The sequence below is a fragment of the Callospermophilus lateralis genome, chromosome 6 (assembly GCF_048772815.1).
Source record: "Callospermophilus lateralis isolate mCalLat2 chromosome 6, mCalLat2.hap1, whole genome shotgun sequence".
In the NCBI taxonomy this organism is placed as follows: Eukaryota; Metazoa; Chordata; class Mammalia; order Rodentia; family Sciuridae; genus Callospermophilus; species Callospermophilus lateralis.
In genome coordinates this window covers 89,570,193-89,587,699 of record NC_135310.1, presented here as the reverse complement: position 1 = coordinate 89,587,699, position 17,507 = coordinate 89,570,193, and the positions used below count along the sequence as shown (strand labels likewise).

At 33.6% G+C, this 17,507-nt stretch overlaps 1 long non-coding RNA gene across 1 annotated transcript in view; it reads right to left on the bottom strand.

The window, feature by feature from the left end:
• Nucleotides 1-11,741, bottom strand: part of LOC143401278 (uncharacterized) — a 32,075-nt gene extending 20,334 nt beyond the window's left edge. The window contains exons 1-2 of the long non-coding RNA XR_013091627.2: nucleotides 8,466-11,741; nucleotides 7,109-7,169 (exon numbers count right to left, since the gene is read on the bottom strand). This is a non-coding gene — a long non-coding RNA (uncharacterized LOC143401278). The remainder of the gene's footprint in view (nucleotides 1-7,108; nucleotides 7,170-8,465) is intronic.
• Nucleotides 11,742-17,507: the final 5,766 nt, after the last annotated feature.

Sequence of the window (17,507 nt, the reverse complement as noted above, 5' to 3'; positions counted from 1 at the left end):
TCTTCAATATCTCTCATATATACAACTGCCCAATATGGGGCTGCAGGTTAAAGTAGTGTAAGATGAATTATTCCAGGCCCTCTCATTAGCATTCTATATTGGGGTTGGAGCAGATGCCCTACTTGGTGATAAGAAGCTATACTGTTTCTTTGTCCCCCTTCCTAGCATATAATTCCTGAGGTACCTTTTCAAGGAGGTCTGGCTGGTCTCAGGTAGGATTCAAATAATCTTGGATGTCTGGTCCATATAACATCATATCATTCCACTCTTACTAGCCACCACATGGATCAAAGCTTTGTCAACTTTGTATTCTTCAGCCCCTAACACTCAGTATCCCTTATGCAAGTAAGCACTTCATATTTCTTGAAGCAAGCTGTTAAACACATTTTGAAAAAACTACCACCTTCAGATAGGGTCAGACACTATGATTAAGGTGCTATTATTTAATTTAACCAAATTCAAAATTCAAAGAACATTTCATAACAAATATTAATCCAATGCTTATTGGTAAATGTCAAACTTGTCACTATGACCTACAAGGCCCTGTCCATTGCTTAGCTCTCTGACCCTGTCTAGCCCACTTGGTACTGACATATTTCATAATTTTAGATTGATCCAACTTCTGGCTACTTGCACTTGTTCTTTTTATCTGTCTAAAATGCTTTACCTCCCAGAATCCCACATGGTGGGCTGATTTTCATGATTCCTATCATAGGACGAAGAAATTGCCCATGGCATGAACGAAAATAAAGAATTCTCTCCACAAGGAAACAACAATGTAGAATAAAATCAAAAGAATGAATGCGCATGCCTGTGTATGTGCATGCATGGGTGTATGTGTTTAGGGGTAAAGGTAAGAAAAAGAAGAGCATTCAATCTATGGAGAGGGAAGAGCTAAGGAAAAGGCCTTGGGACATAAAGGAATAGAACAAGGTTGTTCAAAGATCTGAAAGTCTGTGTAGCTGGAACTTAGAGAGCAGTAGAAGATGGGGCCATGAGCCAGATCAGAAAGTTCTCCTTAGAAGAGGCTTCAAAAGAGATGCACTACAGCGTTTATGCACCTTAACACTTAACTAATATCTTAATCTAAGATATAGAGTTGTCATTCTTCATTTAAAAAAAATCCTTGTCTTTACTGGTGTTCTCTTATTCTTCTTTAATCTACAAATAATTATCTTCTTTCATCTAAAAATAATAAATGTGTTGGTCATCCCTGGGAATTAAAATTTCCCTCAGGAAAAGTAAGCTACTACTTCTGGAGATTTAGGGAATAGGACTGCTCATACCAGACTCTGAATGCTTGTTTTCTGATCCAAAACATTACCCTAACTTCTCTGGCACTAGTCCTGCCCTTGTCTCAGGCGGCAAACTGAATTATTTTAAAAGGTGGTTTAATTAGCTATTAACTTGTCATATACATTCAATTTGTAGCAATAGCCTAAATCTGTACCAATAATCTGAATAGATTCTGTTCTATACAAAAAGAACAGATAAATTATATTTTAGTAAACTGAATTCTGAGAAATGAAATTCATACTTTTTAAATGTCCTTAAATTTTTAGAATTTCTCATAATTCATTATGATTTATTTTTAATTACTCAGAGACTTAGGATCAAGTATGAAATCAATAGCCCAGAATCTAAAGCAAAAGTATAGAAGGTTACGTGGTTATTTTATGGTACAGTTGAACATTATTCTGTGAATAAACAATGTGAAAATTTCCTAATGTCTTATTAAACTTCTGACTGTCCTAATTTATTTGAAGAAAACTACAGGTTTATTGGGGGTAAAAGAGTATAATAAAAATCAGACAAAAACAACTATATATCTGATACGGCCATGAAAACATATGAAAAAGAACAAATGTTTGAAAATTAAAATTTCTAGATGGGCTTTTCATAGTTTAAAGATTAAAATTCTAAAAATAATTTTAGTCAAATGTGAAAGTTAAAATTAAGTAATTTAGTAAAATAATCTCCTTAGTGTATAATTTAAGATCTACTAAGTACAAAATGTGAATGTTCAAAGTTAAATATCTAAATTTGAAACTTTTACTAATTCTTGGATTCATTTCAACATTATTATACTCAGTGCAAGTAAACTTCTCTTAAACAGGATAACAATGTTTCTATAGCATTAACATCACATCCTGAAAATATATAAAATATATATATATATATATATATATATATATTTATCTCTACTGACAGTGGAAATCATGAGTATAAGTGCTATTGTTTTATGGCACTGATACATATATTTAACTGCATATACTGCTATTACATAAATTTTTCTATATTTATAGACAATTGGTATTAGCACTTTCACTTTTTGAAAGTTTAACTCTTTAGCAAAAATACACCAAACCTAAAATTTAGAAATAGTGGTCAGAACCACAAGGAAGCACATTGAAATGAAACAGTTTATGATACCTTATCACACTAAATAATGCTTTATATTTTCCAACATGCTTTCCAAAATGTATCTTACATCTTGAGACCTTCTTGTATTGTTTTTGAAAGGAGAGCTATGGAGAGGTTCTGATGTTACTCATATAGTTGTAAATGTATCTAATGGACTACATTCATTAATTTCTTTAAACCTTCAGGATGCTGAAATCTGTGGGGACAGTAAGTTTACATTTAGCTTTGGTGCTAAATGAATTCCCAATCTTTTTTTTTTTTTTTTAATTTGTGTCAAAAAAGCCTCAATTCTCAAAGTATTGGATCACAAAGCTTATATAACAATCAGATCTAAAAAGTAGGAAAAGCAGATTATCACCTGGCAAAATTAACTTACCCATTCTCAATTTAAAAAGTGTATATTAATGAGTAATAATTTGTTCATGCCTAACAACTAAAAAAGCATATTAAATAAATATTTAATCCATTGACTATTATTTCTAATAATAAGCACATTCAGAGAATAAGGTTTTTTTTTTTTTTTTTTTTCATTTACTGGCTTTTGCCATTAAGAGGAGCAAAATGAAGAAGAAAAACAATAATAAAAACTCACTATTGGGGCTGGGGTTGTGGCTCAGCAGTATTGTGCTCGCCTAGCACGTGCGAGATCCTGGATTTGATCCTCAGCACCACATAAAAATAAATAAATAAAATAAAGGTATCGTGTTAAACTACAACGAAAAAGTAAATATTAAAAAAAACAAAACAAAACAAAAAAAACCCTCAGGGCTGTAGTTGTAGATCATTTGTAGAGTGCTTGCCTAGCATGTGTGAGACACTGGGTTTGATCATCAGTATCTCATAAAAATAAATAAAGAAAATAAAATATATCTTCCACATCTATTCAGAATCTTGAATACTTATTCTGATATAGCACAATGTGAAGAAAGTCTTTTCCATTATTTTAGTGAGACCAAACTGTGGAGCCAACCTAGATGCCCTTCAGTGGATGAATGGATTAAAAAAAAATGTGGCATATATACACAATGGAATTTTACTCAGCAATAAAAGAGAATAAAAAATCATGGCATTTGCAATGAATGGCGTTGGAGAAGATAATGCTAAGTGAAGTTAGCCAATTCCCCCCAAAAACAAATGCTGAATGTTTTATGTTTTCTCTGATATAAGGAGGCTGACTCATAATGGGGTAGGAAGGGGGAAATGGGACAAATAGAAGAATTCTAGATAGGGAAGAGGGGAGGGAGGGAAAGGGAGGAGGCAGGGGATTAGCAAGGATGGTGGAATGTGATGGACATCATTAGCCAAAGTACATATATGAAGACACGAATTGGGTGTCAACCTACTTTATATACAAACAGAGATATGAAAAGTTGTGGTATATATGTGTAATAAGAATTGTAATGCAAATAACAAAAACAAACAAACAAAAAGATGGTATACTTAAGAATCATCTTGTGTCAGTTACTTCAAAAGGTAAAAAAAAAAAAAAATTAACATCCTGTTACTCTTCTAATATAAAAAAGCAACTGGAAGTTTGAATTTGTCTTAATAAATCACCTAAAACTGACAGCCTTAGGAAAGTTTTTTTTTTTTCTTTTCTAAATCCAAATAGTAATAGTTAGTTAAAATTTGGCTTAAGAAAAAAAGGCAATTCTGATAGCAATCTGGGCAGACATGGGCCACAAAGGTCTAAATTTCAAGTCCTACTCAGGGTTACACTCACATGCAACTCCCTTGTCTCCATTATCCCCTACCCTGGTTTTTGCTGTTCTCTCATGGAGGAAAGGGTTTACATAGGTGAGGTATTTATCGGCATAATCACTATGAAATGAAATGCAGGTTCAAATCAGAGTTTTAGGATCAGGAAGAGTAAGTATCATTCAAATGAATCACCACTGCTAATTTTAGAAGCTCTTATACTTCCTTTAGGAAGCTCCCTTCCAAGGATGTGCCCATTTTTACTTTGGCAATCATAAATAAAAATGAAAGGTACAATAGTCATGATGGTTAGTCAGTATGGTGCTATTATTTAAACATTACCAACTTTACAGAAACATTCAGGTTATGATTAACTAGCATCCACGTTGACAGTATCTTATTCTCAGTAATTGATGTACTATAGTCCATTTTAAAAAGCTTAAGGAGTTGGGAGTGCAACTCGGTGGTAGAGAATGTGCCTACCACGTAAGAAGCCCTGGTTTTGACCCCCAGCACTGAAAAAAAAGATGATGTCCTAGTTCATGTATTATATTTTATTATGCTGATACAAACATAAAATTTAAAAAAAAAGAAAAAAAAAACCACATGAAAGTAATTAGTAATGGTTTCTAATTTATGCAAAATGTTAATTTATCTTACATAAGTGCACAATAACTTTGTCCAGGTAACTGTAGGAATGTAATACTGTAAATTTTTAAAGTTAGATTCTTTTTGTGAAATAATAATAAAAAAAATTGTACTAGATCTTATTTCAACTATAAATAGCACACTGTTAATATTTTTAAATAGCATTTTAGATTGTTACTGTGGAAATGTGGGGAACAAAACAAAACAAATAGTAGGTATCAATTTTAAAACTAACCAGAATGACTTTATGGAGGTTTGCATTTGTTGGTTTAAGAATATCTAAGAATGTTGTAATTTTTACAACTGAAGAAAATTCCAATAAGCAATTATTATGTGAAGGAAATAAGCAAATAGAAGAGGAAAATGGAAATTTTAGGAAGCAGTGAGGTGGTGGGGGTGCTTGAAATAACACAGGCGGAGAACCTAAAGACAGTGAAGGTCAAAGAACCAGGAAAAGTTTACCCATTTCTTCCAACCTATAGTCATTCCCTGGGAAATAATGTAGGTTCCCTGGGACACAGCTGAGTTATTTGCTCTAAGTGTTTTCCGTTTACCTATTAAAACAGGCCACATTCTCAATTCCAGACCCCAGGGCCTGACAGAGGGCTCCCCCACCCAGCCCCTTGCATTTCAGTGGCAGCCAACTAACCTCTCGTGGCTGGCATGACTAATTGAGTTTTTTCACTTGATGGCTTTATGTACAAGGGAAACTTACAGGCATTTCTATACATATGTCTCTTCATTACAGCTATGAGAATGGATACGATTTTAAAATAATGAGATAATCACACTGCTTTACTATCACTTCATCAATGGGCAGTAAGTGGGGGAACAGAAGCTATAAATTCTAAATTAATGAAAATAATACATTTTTAAAATACTGTATTTCAGAACATAAAGGATGCTGCCTTCACCTCTTTTAAAGTTTCTAATTTCAACAATTCAAGCAAATAAATATTCATATGTTAAAAATAAACAGATGAACTAGAAATTAAGTTCATTACAGATTCATCATAGGAGTCTCAATCTTAAATGGCTTTCATATATTTAGGATAGAATTTATTATTTTTAGGCAATATGAGTTATTGCATAAACTGTTCAATTGAGAGGAAAAAGTCTCAACCAAGGCCTAAACTACTCTGCTGAAAACAAGAATAAATAGATTTTTAAAATAAGAATCAGTTGAATCAATATTAGTTTATTTTACATACTTGAGTATCTAAAAAATAAAAACAATTAACTGATACTTTATTATTTAAAGACTAAGAAGGAAATAAAGGAGGTTCAAGTCAAATAATGTGAAAGTGATTTGGTCTTTACTTTTTTCTCTTTTCAAATAATCTATATTTCATTAATAGAAATTTTTGTGAATGGCTCAAACACCTACTTTGAAACTGCAGATAAAGACAAATAGGATAAAACAGATCACTTTTTTAGAATGACTTTTAAAATACTATCTAGTATACTGGTTTTAAAAATAACAAGAAAAAATATAATACATTTCTCTCAAGAATACTTTCTTTTTAAGAATTACACACACACACACACACACACACACACACACACACACACACACACATCATATTCTATATACACACAAGAGTACTTCTTCTCCTATCTATCTGAAGCTATCTAAAAATATACAAAGAAGGTTTAAAAGTTATTTAATTTGCACCATTTTTACCCAAGCTTTTAAAAAATATATCAAAAAGAAAACAAGGTATCCAGTTTTAGTAAACAAGATAATTGCTCTTCAAGTGGATCCTTGAAGTCTGAGGCAGTAGGCAGCTGCAAACATCCGACTGAAAGCCAGTTTATGGCTTCACAGCTTCCAGTCGAGGATGTTTACAGTCGCTCACTGTCAACAAGAATAAGCCTTCTTCAGCTTTTGGTTTGGTTAACCTGAAGAAAGCTTCCCAGCAGGTGTTTCTCAGATATACAGACAACAATTTGTAAATTTAAAAGCCCCTAACAGAAATATTCTAGAAAATGTCTCAAATTCAAAACAAGCACAAAGCTTCATGAATGTCTTCTGTTCATCTACCAAGTTTCTATAAAATGTTGTGATACACTGAGACCGCATATGCAAACAGCTTTCATCCATTACTGTTGTCTACAAGAAACAACAGGCAAGAGACCAGGTTACTTAATATGGCTCCAGCATGCATTATGTAATAAAAATCCTTCTTACAGCATAAGTAACCAAACATAGAAACTACACTCTTTTAACAGCATAATGTGCACATGTAACATTAAAAAGCTGCAGTTAAATGAATTTAGACTATAAATAAAAATAGGAAAAAGTTATAAATTCTGACCAAAAAAAAGAGAGACTTACGTGCTGTTTATAGATCACTTTTGTTCTGAAATCTGCTCCCAGGGAGAACTTGTACAGTCAGCTGATTTTTGAAAGAGTAAGCAACAATCAGAAGAAAAACAGAAAGGAATAACGAGGTATATAACACACTTGTATCCCATTGTGTATCAAAGTTTCCCACTGGAAAAACACAAAACTTATCACTCTCAGCGGAGTGACGCACATTAACTCCAAATTTGAATGTTTTGAATTCCACTCCCATTCTCTTATGAAAATAAATGAGGAAAACTGAAGGTTAAGCTCTATCAGTCACTACTTTCCTAAGGTAATTTAAAACACTTATGAGTCCAGTGAAAGATTAAGCTGATACAGAAAAGTGGGTGTGCTTTTCCTGGAGATTTGGTTTTAGATGAAGTTGCCATAGGTTCTTAAGTTGCAGAAGACTTAGGAGTTTGTGACACCAACCCAGAGCAAAAACAAAATCCTCACAAATAGGAGCAACATCATGCTTACTGAAATTAACAAAAGTGAAAAGCTCCATAAATTACTTTCTCAAAGCAAAGGGTAACTCTATCCCATTAAGGTTAAGGAAGTTAATCTTTGAGGCAGCAGGTGAAAACAAGCTGAATTATGTTGTGGCCTTTTTCTTTATTAACTACGGACTTTGAACTATTAAAACTTCCTAGGGAACCACATTTTCTCAATGGGTCAAGTCACATAGGGGAACAAAGCAAACTTTATCAGTGCTGTGCAATTCTACATTCCAGAAATTCTTAGTACTTGGCATTCATATACCACTGCTGACCAGAGTTTGAGTCAATCCTTCAAACTCAGCAGCAATTATCAACCTCATGAACTCTCACCAAGATACCCATTTCTTTTAAGTTATCCACAAATACACAGGCAGGGTATGCTTTAATTAAAACAGATAAGTCCCCAAACTTACACCCTACAAGGAAATTGTGTATCAGTTACCATTTACAAAAAGAAAATATTTTTACTTCCACAAATTTTTCAGAAAGTGATAGATCCCCAGGGGCGGGATCTACATGCTTGCATGTACAGCGCCCTGGGTTCAATCCCCAGCACCACACACACACACACACCAAAAAAAAAAAAAAAAAAAAAAGGTCGTAGAAAGTGATAGATCCTCTGCTTGCCTTGGAATCTTACCAATTTTGAGTAATAATTTTAAATTAAAAATGATTAATGGAAACTGACTTAGTATATACTAAGCAAATCACTTTGGATAACAAATAATTCCATGAACATGTAGCGAGATAAACCTTAGCACAACTTTGAAAATCCATGTTTTTACTCAGCAGTTTATGAACAGACATAAAACATTTTCTAAAGAGCCAAGCATGGTAGCACACACCTGTAATCCCAGATATTTGAGAATTTGAGGCAGGAGGATTTCAAGTTTGAGGATAGCCTCAGCAACACAGTAGATCCTGTCCCAAAATAAAAATAAAAAGGCCTGGGGAACGTAGCTCAATGGTAGAGCACCCCTAGTTTCAATCCCCAGTCCCCCAATACTAAACAATAAACAAATTATCCAAAGAAAGCATGGAAGACCACAAGATAATAGTTCACAAGAGTTCATAAATGGAAGGCCATTTTACCAGTTATCAGTATAGTACTTCATGGCCTATATGTATAGATTTCTTTTTCAGCAAGATCCAAGCAAGATGGTATCTATGTAAAAGCTAAAGCATTATTTATTCCAATAGATACTGAAAACTTTTGTTAGTTTTGGTGAGATTTAGTATTATTTAGGTGTTTAAACTATTTGTTTTTTGGTTACTGAGCTGTTTAGGACATATCTCACTCTATGTATATCTATCTTTCTATCTGTATATCAGTGTAATTATCAAAGCTAAACAGTAGTAACAGATTATCTAGACAGCTTCGTCTAACTCCATATACCTTAATTTTCTCTTACCACAACCATTCTGCAATTCCTAATCAGTAGATGAGGAGACTGCTGGATTTGTATATTTTGCATGAGTTATCTAAGGCTTCCATTATATCATTCTGGCAGAGAACCACTGTTCTATAAGGACTGAACTAAGTAAGTTTGCTTAAGACTGAAAAAATCTTATTACCATATGAAAAATATGACCAGTAAATCTACTCAAAATCATGGGTTAAAAACAAATATGGCAGAATAAGATCCAATTTTGTTAAATACATCAGATTTAATGCTTGGTCATTTATAACTCTGGAAATACCAAAAACAACTTGTCTAGTTCAAAACCATAAGCATTCCATTTCTTTAGCTCTGTTAGATGAGGTCCCTGAGTCTTCCTACCCAAAAGGTACAGCTCTGGATGTCTATACCCTGGTCAAGTCTTATACTCTTTCCCATATCTGTTTGAAGAATTGTTTAATTCCTTCTTGTGGGGAACAGTTTGGGACCAGCCCCAGAAAAAAACTTAAGAATTTTCTTAGCTCACCTAAGTGATTCAGTATTGACCCTTTCAATTGACTCTTTAATAATGTACTTTCTGCAGGCTATATACATTTTAAGAATATCTTAAAATGTTATTAGGCACCCAAGCTCCCTACACCAACTATTCACAATTTATTCACATAAATTTAATGGCCCATATCTGAATGGAGATTTTAGGCACTTAGCAGTTGGTGAAGGTTACCATTGCTTATGATGTCTATGTGTCTGTCTCTTTCTCTCCTAGTACTCTCCTTTAGAGAGTGATGGAAATGAAAATGTGCATGTAGGAACCCTAGTCACCTAGAGAATAAAGCTTCTCTCTCTGCTTTCACCTCTCTCCTCTCTTGTCCTTATAACCTCTCAGTCTTCAGGCCAGAGTTTCTGCAGTGGTGCTCCAGGAAGGGGTGTATTCCAAGTCAGCACAGGGCATAGTGCCCAGGCTCTGCATCCTTCCAGCCTCCCTCTCTGAGGCCCTACAGTTCAGGCAATTGCATTAATAGTGTTGGCATTCAGCCTCTGTCCTTTTTTTTTTTTTTTTGAAACACACATGAAGACAAACACAAGTGGTCTCTCTTCCTTTTGTAGAATGCATACCTAGAACTCATCTGAAATGGAAGTGACCTAAATGTGCAAAAAAAAAAAAAAAAAATCCACACTTTAAAATTAATCTTTGTCTTCTCTGATTTATTCTTTTACACTTAGCAGTCCTCATTGTTTTTAACCTAGTTCAAGGGCTTCTAATTCTCAATATACTTCTTGCTAATAAGCAGTCTTTTGCTAGCTTTTATTTATAAGTAATACAAATAAAGACCTACCTGGCCCTTGCCTGTGAAAATGGATAGAGGGTACAGGAATTCCCTGAGAACAATTTCTCATGGCTTATGCTCACATGAAAGATTAAGAATCTGAAATTCTAGGAAGAGAAGATTATCTTGAAAGTATACAGCTTCCAGAGTTATAAAAAAAAAATCTATTCTGCTGTAGAAATGAACATAATTATTTTGTTCAATAAGCATTCTTTGATAAAATGGCAGTGAAAATGAAGAATTAACCTAAAAAGTATATATGTAAGTGTATATATATATATATATATATATATATGGCCTCAACTAAGTATTTGTTGTATGTCAAGCAATGTCAATGCATGGCTTCATTTCATCCCTGTCATAGCATGAAAAAGCAGTTGCCATCACAGGTATGTCATCAGTATCACAGGATTGAGTGTAGAAATCATACCCATCACTTACTCTCTTGTTCTGATGTTTTGTTTATTGTAAGTCTTTCTGGATCATTTGTGGTGCAAGAAGACTTCATGGGTGTGAATAAATATGAGATAATCAATAATAGTTCATTGTAAATTGAATATAAAAGTTAACCAGAAAATTAAGAGTAGAAAAGACCATTTGGTGATGAAAACAATTAAGTCACTCACTCATTTTTCATGTATTTATTCACTGCCAAGCTCTCCTTTAAAATAGTACTGATTCCCAGACAGGAGCTCTCAAACTTTATCATGAGCTTTTGGGTTGTTATCACCCTACTTTCTCCACCCACCCTGATCTGCTGGGAGCCCATCCTCTCCAACTTTGGCTGGCATCCCTACTAGGGAGGGGGATTCCAGAGGGTCAGAGCATCATAGCTTTCAGGCTAATAAGGGACTTTCCACTCCACTCCTCCTGCCTCAGGGCCCTCCCTTTCCTCCAGCCTACACTGTCAGCAGTTCCCAGGCAGCCTCCCTCAGACCACCTGCTGGCTCAGCTCCACCCTTCCTTGCTCAGGCTCCATTAGACTTCTTCCTCACAAAGAGCCTCTCTCACAAGAAATACTCTCCCAGTTCTGCTGAAACAGACATTTCTGAGGGAACATTATGTAAATTTAGGATGAGTTTCACTGTAATAATCATGTGGCAGAATTCAAAACTTGGTCTTTTTTTAAAAAAATCAAAGCTATAATTCCCTAAACAGTAAAAATTCGACATGATTAGTACTATTCCTTCAAAGTAATAATCATTTCAGAGGCGCACAATTCTATAACAGAAACTGCCTCTTAAATATTTATTGTGTTTATAAATTTCATAATTTGAAAAACATCAATTTCTAATTCAGGTCCAAAGTAAAAAGTTGATACTTCTGTCAACTTTTTCAACAAGTTAAAGGAATCTGCAACTTAATTCATTTTTTTTATTTTTTATTTTAGAAAGCATTTATTAAGTCAAAGTTAATTTAGAATCTTTTATTAACCATTTTGTATAATATAATATTAATAATAAATTGGCATAAAAAGTCAGGTTGACATAATTAGAAACTGAATCACTTTGAAATTACATAATCATTAAAACATGTTTTCAAAGCTATGCAATAACTGAGAACTTTAGATATTTCATCAGGTTAAAGAAAATCTAAGAAAAAACTGATATAATCGTTACTATATTAAAGTATCTTACAAATTTTCTCTAATATGGATACTTTAATACAAAGTATTAAAAATGTTGACTCATTTCAGACGTAAGAAATAATACTTTCATTCCTCAAGAGCAACATAGACAAAAGCAAGACATTTCTTGTGAATAGTTCTCTACGTGAATAAATCTAAAAAGAGGGAAGATTGCATAAGCCTTTTCTGTCCAGGTCACAATTTTGTCTTAATCGCTACTGGGACCCTCAATGTGCCTGGGATATAGTGGATGCTCATATATTGGCTGAATTGTTAAAATGCTGGTAAGGAGATTTTTTTTAACACACCTTTTACAATTATACGCCATCTTTATTTTGAAAAATTTAAGAGCTCATAGTTCTCTAAAAATGTACTTTTTCCCCCCTTTAAAAAAAAAGTTAGGGGCTGGGGATGTGGCTCAAGCAGTAGCGCTCTCGCCTGGCATGCGTGCGGCTCTGGTTCAATCCTCAGCACCACATACAAACAAAGATGTTGTGTCCGCCAAAAACTAAAAAATAAAAATAAATATTTAAAAAAAAAAAAGTTATGAAATAGGCAGAGAAGTTAATAATTGGTCCCAGGTAAGAGCCAAAGCCAACATCTAAAGATAAGATTTCTCCATCCTGTGGTCTTGGGAACTGTCCTGAGATAGGCTATGATTCTGCCAAGATGGGAAAACAAGAAAACTGAGCCCTTCTGATAGATGTCAGTATAGACAGGTCTATAACCTCCCCCTCCCTCCCCCAGAGCATGAGCCTGCTTTCTCTAGGAGTGGAAACCACGATACCTATACCTCATAGAGCACTCCTGAGAAGTGATACAGGTATATATGAGAAAATACTATAGGCCTGTTAGCTATGTTTCCTTATTATTACCTTCTGATTATTAATATGCTAGGACAGATTAATCAGAACAGTGTCTATTAATGGAAACGTACTAAACAAGCTACATGATCTCAGTTAACTTTACCGGACATCAATCTCCTTAAGTATAATGAGAGGGTTCATAACATTCTCTATAAAATCCTTCTAGTTATAAAATGCTTTGACTCTTCATTGCTTAAATTTATGAGGTAGAGTGGAAACTTCAGTGAGGGAGGGCTAGAAGTTTTAAAAAATTAAACATACACAAATTATGGAAGCAGACTTCTAACTAGTGTGATTTTTCTTAATATAAAGAACCACCAATTACCCTGAACTCATTCAACATCACTTCCCACACCCACACATTTTTAAAAATAGTGGGACTACAAAATTGTTTGAGAGTATATTTACAGACACAGTAGTTAGCACCAGACTTATAAAGCTTTCTGCAGAAGAACTTACTTGTCTCCAATACTGCATGGTGTAGGGACTGGGTTATAAGCGGCAAAGAGGCTCATATACCTTATACCAGAGGCAAACAGGAAGAAAGCATACAGAAAACAGTGACAACGAAAATTTTATTCAGAGTCCAACCAAATCAGGTTGCAAGATTTCTATACCATTTCACACGAGAATGGGTAACTTAATTTAAAATAGCTCACTCACATCAAAATCAGCAGTTACTGCAAGTTAATATTTGACTTAAAGTGTTTTGGACTATCAGTTGCTCAAATAGGAATTTATAGATTTTCAACAAAAGAAACATAAACCTATAAAAAAACACCCTTCCTTTCAAAGAATGGTTGTTTTAAAACCCATGTTATTGTTGCATTCTACTTTATTCACCTAATTAATATGTACTCACAGCAGGTTTGTGATAAATGTGAATCACTAGAGATAATGATGAAATACAGTAAGACCACATAGTTAAACATTAAGACAGAGGTAAGAAAAAACTCAGGTCAAACAGGGCAACTGCAGAAGCAACAGCAACAAACCACCAATTTCTGTTTTGTTTCTCTTGCTTCTAGGGAGGACAGAGTGTCTGAGAAAGTATGGAATCATTTCCACCTATCTCTAGGCCCAGGTTCCATTTCTGCCTTAAAGCAGAAATCTTGGTGTGGTGGCAATCTAGGATGTTAAAATGGGGAGAACAGTAGAGCAAAAAGAATATTTCTATAAAATACAAAAGGATGGTGAAGTGGGAAAAAAGTAGGTTAAGCAAAAATAAAAGTAAAAAAGGAAAATTCCTTTTCCTCTTTTCTATTTCCTAAAGGTAATTTATTAGTGATTTCTCAAATGTGTGAACAGTATGTTACTGCCATACAAGTATCAGAAAAAAATCTTTAATTTACTTTGTTTCATGGATGGGGTTCTAAACAAACCTGATAGGATCATGTTTCTCTATCTGGGGAATGAACTACTATTTAAAAATAAATGAATTTATCCAAATCGACACTTTTGCCATTTAGATTAGCTTATTTAAACAGAATACTTTCCATAATTGCAAATAAATAATTTCCTTTTCTACAGATAACATGATAAAAAGGGATACTTCCCTTCTTATAAAAAGGGGGACCATAATATGAATTATTACAAAGTTTAAGAGTAAGATGATCATGTATCATGGATTTTCTGTAAGGGTCATTTTCAATTATTCTTTCCCAATATAATCACAAATAAGTAAGACATTCTTTCAAACCTGTGTCTGACCAAGAAAAGTCATGAAAGATGAGTTAAACAGCAGCAAAGAAAGAAACTAAAAATCCTCAAAGAATTTTTGTTCCAATTTTAGTTCTGTATTGTATGAAACAAAAGCACTACACTTATATTTCTGCTAGACTATCTATTAAGAAAAGGGAACTTATTCTATACTACATGAAGAATATTTTACACTTACCTTTTTAAAATGAACTATCCTAATTTAGAATCATTGGGGGAAAATCTAATATGGCAGTTAGTATTCTAAAGCATGCAAGCCTTAACTTTTCCTTTTATTTTTTCTTTCTTTCTAAAGTTGTTCTTAAAATTGCCTCTGGTATTTTCTAAATGTGCTCAGAAGTCCTATGGCTCTGGCAGTTTTTTAACTAATAAAATAAACATAGCAATCGAGTACCTGCAGTTCTGTTAACAGTATTATTTGTGTTATAAGCCCCATCCACAAAGGCTACAGAGATAATATCCAGTACAAACAAACATTACTGAGATACCAGTGGCATCTTAAAGCAGCACACCCAAGTTTCAAAATGCAGAAGAGAAAAATTTTCCACTCCCACGATGCTCAACTCCCTGGTAAAGCACATGTCAGGGAAAAGAGAGTGACACTGCTGCTGTTACTGTGAATTCAGGGAGGAGGTGTGGGTGTGAAGCAAATCAGCAATTCTCTCCATTTTTTCACCATCCTTCCCCATCCCAATTTATCTCTTCTTTCTACATTGTCTCTCTTTTTTTTCCTCCATATTTCTACTTTTTACTACATATTTCCATATTGTCTGATTTTAACTGCTCTCCAATTCCAACAAAAAAGATGGATTTGACCTTTAATTTTGTTGCTTAACATCAATCTCTGAATTTCATAAAATACAGTTGCATAGACCCTACTGAAAAATATTTCAAGGGAATATGCATAGTGCAAGGAAGGGGCTGCAGTGGGCTGAAGTAAAGGCTGGGGAAAAAAATTTCTCGAGTGATTTGCAATGCCCAAATTCCCAGCTGAGGGAAAAGTTAAACCCTTCAGGGACAAAATGGCCTGAGTCAGCCAAGAAATGCTAGGAGGTAAGACATAAAGGTTGGTGCAGCCCTATAAGAATCACATGAGCCAGTACAATCCACCTGCCAGGCTGAACAGGCAGCTGAAACCTGAGGAGCAGCTCCTCTTTCTAAGTTTGTCCTTTGCTTCTAGAGCCCAAAGACTTAAAATTGAGTAAGGATGACATGCCACTCTTTAAGACTAGGCCCAGCTGAATCCTTACTCCTTCCTAAACAGACTCATCTTCCCCAAACTCCTGCATATCTTTCTTTTGCTTCTTAGCACTACTATTAAGTTATCTTCTTGACCGACACTCAGTAGTCTCCCCCAACTTAAGGCCCTACCACAAGATAAAACTCTGTACCTTAGTTTTCTCAATTGTAAAATGAAGCTATGTGTTAGTATAGAGTTAAGAGGATTATATAAACTAATATTTGTAAAGTATTTAAAACAGTATTTGTTACACAAAATGTAAGAATTTGTTAAATAAAATGAAAATAAATCATGTTTGAATACATGTATCCAGATCCAAATGACAGGAAGGTCTTCATAATGGTAAAAACAGGCTTCAAACAATAAAATAATAGCAAATATGCTGATTTTGTAGTGTACCATCCATCCAAAAGACTTTCTAGGGATTGAGAAAGATTTCTGAAGAAATGAGGCTTTAACTTAAAGTTGCATATTTAGTCAATTCTGATCCCAAGACACTAATCATTACTGAAGAAATAAGTCTATCTGCTGAAACAACACCTTACAAAATGAAAGTATGAGACTTCACCCTTAGTCTGGGGCATCTTGTACCTGACTATTCAGTATTGCAATGGTTTGCATTCTTTAGGCCTTATTAAGATAATATTATTTAAGATGTTTCACTGTACACTCCATTTTTTTAAAAAAGTATCTGAAGTAAAACATTTGATTAAGAAAAAGTGATGCATTTTTCATTTGCACATGGGGCACTATGAAATAAAAAGGACAGGATAAAGTAAGGAATAGGAAAAGAGATGGTGAGAAAATAAGGTCAGTTTCATGACAACTGGACTGTTTACCCTGCTTGTAATATGTGAATATATAAATAATATAATGTGATATATAATAATATAATTAAAACTTATAAAAAGGAAATAGTGCATTTCAAATTGGAACTATATATTTGTACAGTATAAAATTACATCATGAAAATGAAAACTAGTTTAAACTTTAATAATCTCCTATTTAATAACCATTTTTAAGGTAGAAAAAATATTCAAAAAATGTCTAAAGTGCCAAAAGTAAATTACTAAAAAATAGTAAATACATGTTTTTATTTTTCTGTCAGAATTTAACAAGGCTTGGAGCAGTGGCACATGTCTATAACCCCAGCAATTTTAGAAACTGAGGCAAGGATCACAAGTTAAGACCAGCCTTAGCAACTTTAGTAAGACCCTATTTCAGAAAAAACAAAATACAAAAAACAACACTGGATGTAGTTCAGTGGTATAATGCTATAGCACCCCTGCATTCCATCTCCAATACCAAAAAAAAAAAAAAAAAAAAGAGAGAGAGAGAAAGAAAAGGAAAAAATTAGCTAGCCATATTGAAAATTACTTCCAAACAAACGCTGATTTCATAAATATAAGACCAAGAAATCTTACAGACATTCTCTAAGTGATAGTAATAAAATATTTTTTAAAAAATATATTCATATTTGACTTTTTTGTAATTCTTCAGTTATAGCAAAATTCTACTCACAATCATTCAACAATTATAGTTTTTCATGAAGATAGTTCCTGTGAATTCTTGTTTAATAAAAAACGTATTAGCACTGATACTTTTAATCTACACTAAATAGAACTGATTTATAAAAGTTTATGTTAAAAAAATATATATATAAATATATATATATATATATATATATATATATATATATATATATAT